A 6,767-nucleotide genomic window follows, 5' to 3' on the forward strand; every position below is an offset into this window, starting at 1 on the left:
ATCTTAGGCAAGTGTTAACCCTGTATTATCGGTGTGGGATGAGAACACTGAATTCCATGTATCTCATGTGATCTATTTCGGTTATGGCTAAATCTCCCAAAGTAAGAAATGAACTAAGATAAGGTTAAGGAATCTAATCACAACTCCTTAAGAGGATTACTTACTAATTGTAGGATTTTTGCCCCTACCCATGCTTTGCACAAGTGAACTTGAAGAAAGTATAAGATCAGTACATGTACGCAAGTAAGATATATTTGATGTTATGTATGAATTGTAAGAATGCATTGTTAAGTGACTTTGTTATGTTAAGAATTTAATTATGTTTATGTGTGTGAATTACACTTATGGCTTCTAAAAGAGTTTACTTTGTATCTAGGGGGGTATGGGACACCATATGTACATTGCACAAGTAAGCTTGTGAAGGGGTGGTTTACTTATGGTATGAGCTAAATAAGTTATGACTAAGGTTGTAGTAATGAAAAGAGTCCTTGTGTGATACTATGAAGTATGTGCGTTAAGTCTAGTGATAAATGAAAGGGTTATGACTCGTTGAGTATGTTATGCCTAGTCTACAGTGACTTCCTAGGTATGCTGGGTGGAAGTAGTACTATGAGATGCTACCTACACATGACACTAGTGTGACTTAGAGGTTGTCTTAGGTAAATATCCTGATGTGAAGATAATGTCTATGAGGTTCTTATGACTTGTGAATATATGTGGTTTTGTTATGAATCAAATCTATGATAGACTATTTTAAGGTGACCAGAAGGTGGTACTTTTTACTAAGTACACTTGATGATTACTTAAGGAAAGAAGTAAGATAAAAGAGAGGTAATGTATTGTATGTATTGAATATGCCTCAAAGTAAGATAAATGGCAGTATGTGTTATTATGAGTTATATCCGTGTCTATATGTTGTATGTGAAAAATATTGTGCTTATATATTCTTCTGTTCATAAAGTTAACTAAAAAGACATGTTGCGTGATTTAAAATGAAATGTCCTCTTTAAATCCTGTTTTTGCATTGTTGTTATACCTAGTGCATTCTTGTACTAATACCATTCTTCTTCATCTTTTTATATAAAATGTAGGTGTTGATGGCTAGAGGATGTCTCCTAAGTAAAGATCTTGGATAGATCTCCCAAGTTCAAGTAAAGGAACCCGTATGATTCAAGGGTTGCCTATGTCAAGCTGTTCTTTAAGTTTATGTAATGGCTTAGACTTATATTTCATGTTGTTAAGGGTCGTGTCCCTATTCTATTGCAGTGAGTTGTCTTAAGTTGGCTAATGAGACTTAGAGTCTACTTATATACTTATGATATTATTATATATATATATATATATATATATATATATGTATGTATGTATGTATGTATGTAGATATATATATATATATATATATCTAGGAAGAGCTATTGCCGTCCTTTTAATCGGTTCGAAGAGAAAAGGAAACGAAACAATAAAGGTTCAATTTCATTGGTGCTTCCCCTCTACACGTATATTGGGGCGAGAGCGTGCGCTAGCTTCCTAAACAGGATTTTCTATGAGGTAGAGGCTGGATCAATAAAAGAAAGATATGGAAAGTGTACAAGATTCCAATCAGGCCACCTTCCTTTAAGTTGTGGCTAAAAATAAGCCTTGGTGATGTATCTTCCTTCTCTTAGGACCCTAGACCATAATGTATTAGATCCCCATGAATGAGGAAAGGTATTCTCTGCTAAGGTCATAAAGTCCAGCCCGGTGATGAATCTTCTTTCACTCCCCAACCTCTAAGGAGTCGTAGAGCAATGTCTTTATTGGCAGTTGCGCAGTCTTCGATTGAAGTTACTTCTGCGGATTGCGACAGCACCCGCCCTTGGATCAAGGCTCTCACTCGCTCAAGACGTCGATGCGCCACCGGGTTGACCCCATTTGTTACCACCATGGAGAGTGGCGATGGATGCCAAGATGAAGACTCCTCAACGCCAATTAGGGGTACAAGAGATAGTTGGATCGTAAGACTTTCTCTCACATCCCACTCCCTTCCATGAGATAGTCAATTTTAGCATATTTGAAGAATCATATTGAGAAAAATAAAGAAGCCGATCATTGAATTGATTTACCCGAGATGAGAAATCTATCATGTCCGAGTTCTACAATTCAGGTTCAGAGCGGAGTTTCAAGACAATAAAACTCCAACTCAGTAGCTCATTCCGGATAAGCTAGTGAATTTCAAGCCAGGCAAACTTCCTATTAGGAATGGCTTCCTTTCAGGCTGTGTTGTTACAGAACAGACTGTTCTAACAAGGCAGGGGAGACAGATAATTAATCTAATACAGTACAACTATGATCGGGCAGTAGCGCAGATAAGAACATACTTAATGTGTGAAGGATATGGTTCTAGTTCTCTTTTGTCCCGTTCCTTCAATCAAAGAAGAATCCATGCCCAAGGCTAGTGCCAGCGCATAGTCAGAGTCTTCCCTGCGTACCTAACATCCACTCCTTCTAGTAGAGTGCCTTGCGGCGCCTTTAACGATGAGAGAAGGCGATACCGAAGAGAATAATTCAAGGGCACAGGCTACTCCATCAACTCAATTTCGTTTCATAAGTGAGGATTAAAGTCATCATAGTCTGAACATGAAATCTTTCGTAGGCTCATCTCATAGATTGACATTCCGATCTTGGTCATTCATAGATAGTCGGCGCTTTTCGTCATAGGCCATCACCCATTCCTGATAGCAGCAGCTCTGCCCGTTCCATATTCCATTAAAGAATGAATGGGAATTGATCTAACAACAGTTCGGGAAAATGCATCTCTTTCCATCTCTATGTTCGCTAAACTTGCTTCCTTTCTTGCTTTCATGAAGATGACCTTCTGATCGCCTCTTTCATGATCACCGACGAGATCGTAAATGGATTCGAGTACCATTCTGATCGCCTCTTTCATGATCCTTTCTATAGGTATATCTACTGTGAGCGGTCTAAACTTCGACCCTTATTTCTTTCTTCATATTGTAAAGGGGAGCAAATCTCGTTTTCTGCTCCCTCTATTGATAGAAAAAAGTCACTCCTGTCGTTGTTTCAGTGACTCATAGGGCTTCCCTCAATGCAATCTTTTTAGTTCTTGAGAATGGTCTCCACATCTACCAGGACCGGAATGATTATCCCTGGCCGATGGGTCTACATCCATCCAAGAATGTCATCGGGTACTGTTAACTTCCCCGCCATTCTTGTCACTGTCACATGTAATCCGTGCAGGTGTGTACACACCCCCCTGAGTGGACGAGAAAGAAAGGATTTCTCGGAGCAACCCCCCCAGGTTCCGGACCCAGGAGTCAACTTTCCCGTATGAGCATTCGGTACATGTATCAGTCCGTGGAAGAGTGAAAGGGTCACCACTACTGAGGATCCCGCCTAATATTAGATAGGTCGTCTGAGGGTTCGCTGCGGTTCATTGTTGTGCTTACACACAAGGCTACCCTTTTCCGAAAGCTTCGCAGGACCACCTACGACTAGTCTTTGGCCGAAGGGGTTTATTGCACAAAAAAGGTCGAGTTGCAGCCTCCCGAAGAGAGAAGCCCAACGAATGTCAGATGCAAAGCTCCGCACCTCATTAAGATCATATTGGCATACTCTCTAAAAAAAGAAAGAGCAGACCCCATTGAAGACGAGAGTGAGGTACAACAAGGCCAATTTTGTCCACCGCCCTTCTCACGGAGCCGTAGGTGGACGTTATCGCTCATACAGCTCCCAGCCACCAAGCGGTTTGCCTTCCTCTACAATGAATGTAAGTGTCGATGAATCGACATCAAATATAGGATTGTTATTGTACACGATCTCTATTTTAGTAGTCCTAGCTATCCACTCCACTATATCGTACAGTGTTCGTCCCAACCCCCTCGCAGGGGTACCTTCCCTTTTAATTGAGATAAGGACTCAAAATTGACTCCCCTCGATTCGAGATCCGAAAGAAGGGTATGGAGTTTATCAAAGGAATTCTCTCCCGTGGCGGTACGTGGATTCTCAAGGGACCGAGCTCCCCATCCCAGCCAATACCCCGTTGGATCAAGGACCGCCATGATCCTTAGAATATCGACCTTGACCTCGAATAGGTCTTTTGCCTCTATTTCGTCCTGGTACATGATCCCGATAGGGGCAGTATAGGAGTATTTGTCTAGGATCCTCTGCTGGATAGACTGAACGGAATCCCCCCTATCACTTCATCCAGTTGATACAGATAGGGGAACACTTGTGGGGGATAATTCGATGGACCAGCTTCGTTCCCCCAGGGAGCTACTTGAATAGCAGGCGGCACATGTCCTGGTTTTTGTTCTGGCAAATCCACCAACGTGCCCGTTTCCGTAGACTTTTCCCATGATTCCAAGAGGACATCAATCCCAAAATGATACTCTTCAAACTCAGCCCCGCTTGCTTGCCCGAAAGGGCCTGGAAGAAAAAGTGATCCCCCGACACTAAAAGCCAAAACCCCAAAGAGAAGCTGAGAACACAAAATCCCTAAATGGGATAGCAAATAGTTCCTTAGAAAAAATACAAATACAGAGATACTAAATAAAATAAGAATCAAAATAAATAGATTAATAAACCGGTATTTTCTCTTTGAATGAAAACAAAAAAAAACTCAAAATAAGGATCAACCCCATAATCACTAAAAGGAACAGCATGAGACACTTACCAGTTATTTGAATTGGCATTACTCTAAAAGCGAAATGCCCCAAAAAGGTTGCAATAAGAGAGAGAACGCCTCTAAAGAAAAAAGGTGACATAATAGGTGAGAATTTGTTCTCTCACTCCTTGCTGGAGGAGCGGCATACCCAAAAAAATCCCTTCCTCGGATTCGAACCGATGACTTTCTTAGCTTATTTCTAAAGGGAGAACTGATTAACTTGTAGGTGTAAAGAATACGACTGAAGTAGCATGATTCGACCTTCTTACCATTTTTTCGACTAGCTATAAACTTCAACCCCCATTCTCTTACGTAGATGCAGAAATAAGTAAGCAAGACTTTCTACCCAGCCTTTCTTTTCTTAAAAATGGAGAATTACACCGAATTTTGCCTTCAACAAAGCCTTTCCGTTCTGAAATCGAGAAAGATCACTGTTAAAAGTAAGCCCTTTCTTATTATACGATATCTTCTCCATGGATGATAGAATTCCTCCTGGAAGAGAAGGCAGGAGCAAAGCCTATTGATTCACCAATTTGCTAACCTACTTGTAGGCTACCCGCTCTTTGTAACCAAAATAGGGCTCTGGAATTAAAACCATCCGCTTTTAGAAGTCTAGAAGGTGGCAGCTAAACTAGTCGGACTTGCTTGAATCGATAGGCTTACCGGGTTTCTCTGTCTATTCAATTAATTTTGTTGCAGACTCTTCCACATGCCTATTTCTTTCCCAGGCCCTGATCGGGTGAACTCAGGGTCTATTCCCTATTTGATTCATTAGGCTAGTGGTCCCTTTTTGTCTGGCCATGACTAGTGAGTTGGACCTCATGTTCGTCGGGTAGCCATATTTATATCAAAATATATTGCGGTGGCTCCTAAAGTGAAGAAAGCCACTTTCCAATCAATTACGACTCCTCACTAAGATATTGATAGTGTCCGTGAAGTTCTCGGAGAAATGAAAACTTCTTGAAAGAAGCTTCGACCAATGTATCTTCCACATCTCCAATCTATACCTCTTAGAAAGGGTATGAATTGGAAACCTACCTAGAAAAATACTCGATTACTCGACAACTTTGTCCGCCAGTTTCAATATTTGGTGGATGATGTTGTTGACGGAGCAGCGGCTAAATATGTTAAGGAACACAATATCTTTGTAAACTTAAAGCATAAGATAGCAGCGTTCATCTTTAATGTGAATAAAATTCATTCCATTCAAGATAGGTTCTTTTCCCCTGGTATTCTTTGGTCTCAATGGGTTTTATACCCATTTGATTCTAATAATACGTGGTTTGCTAATTAATCCCATTTATTTGAAAAACAAGTAGGATCCCCTTTCTCTAGCTTATGAGGGCCTACCAAGGAATTCCATTAGTGACTGGTAGATTGGCTCATGCCATTGAAGGTGGTGGAAAGAAGAGGATCTTTGCTATATGTAAATATATAAAACAAAGACTTCTGCATCCCGTCCATATTTGGACTATGACTATACTATCAAGTCTTCAGACTGATGGTACATTCAACCAAGAACGTCTGTTTCAGTATCTATGACTTAAAAGACCAAAGTGTTATTACTCCTTTGATTTAAAATCAGCAACAGACCATTGGCCATTGAGTGTTATATGAATTTCTAAATATTCTGTCATTTTTATTACAATTATGTATTGAAGGATTTCTAAGGGCTTGGACAAGACCTCAAAGAGGTCAAGTACGTCATGTTACTTCTAGGGGGTGCTCCCCGATCGTGAGAACTTGGTATGAGAGCTTAAGGTTTTAAAGGTAGATTTAGGGTCCAAACTCTCTTGTTGCCACGTCTAGTAGCGTCTCGTTCATTGATGAGTCGCGACACATCTATGAGCGATAGACTATAGGACGATAGAGTTTCCCTTTCTTCACTACTCTTGAGTCGTTCTATTGAGCTTAGCTTTATATGATCTCTCTCTTATGTTTCCTTGTCAGGTTGTCTTTTAGACATGCGTTTTTTGAAAGGATGATGTCTCAAAGCTTGAGGGAGAAAAGAAGAGTTTTGATTCTTAAAATTTGGTTTTGTCGCTTGATGAGCATAGGTGAAGGTTAAAATTGGTATGTTGATGTGATGCCATTTATGACCATA

The 6,767-nt window shown here is 40.4% G+C and overlaps 1 pseudogene; it reads left to right on the plus strand.

The window, feature by feature from the left end:
* Positions 1 to 3,175: 3,175 nt before the first annotated feature.
* LOC114078422 lies at positions 3,176 to 3,925 on the plus strand (annotated as a pseudogene).
* The last annotated feature ends 2,842 nt before the right edge of the window (positions 3,926 to 6,767 follow it).

The sequence above is a fragment of the Solanum pennellii genome, chromosome 8 (assembly GCF_001406875.1).
Source record: "Solanum pennellii chromosome 8, SPENNV200".
NCBI lineage: Eukaryota > Viridiplantae > Streptophyta > Magnoliopsida > Solanales > Solanaceae > Solanum > Solanum pennellii.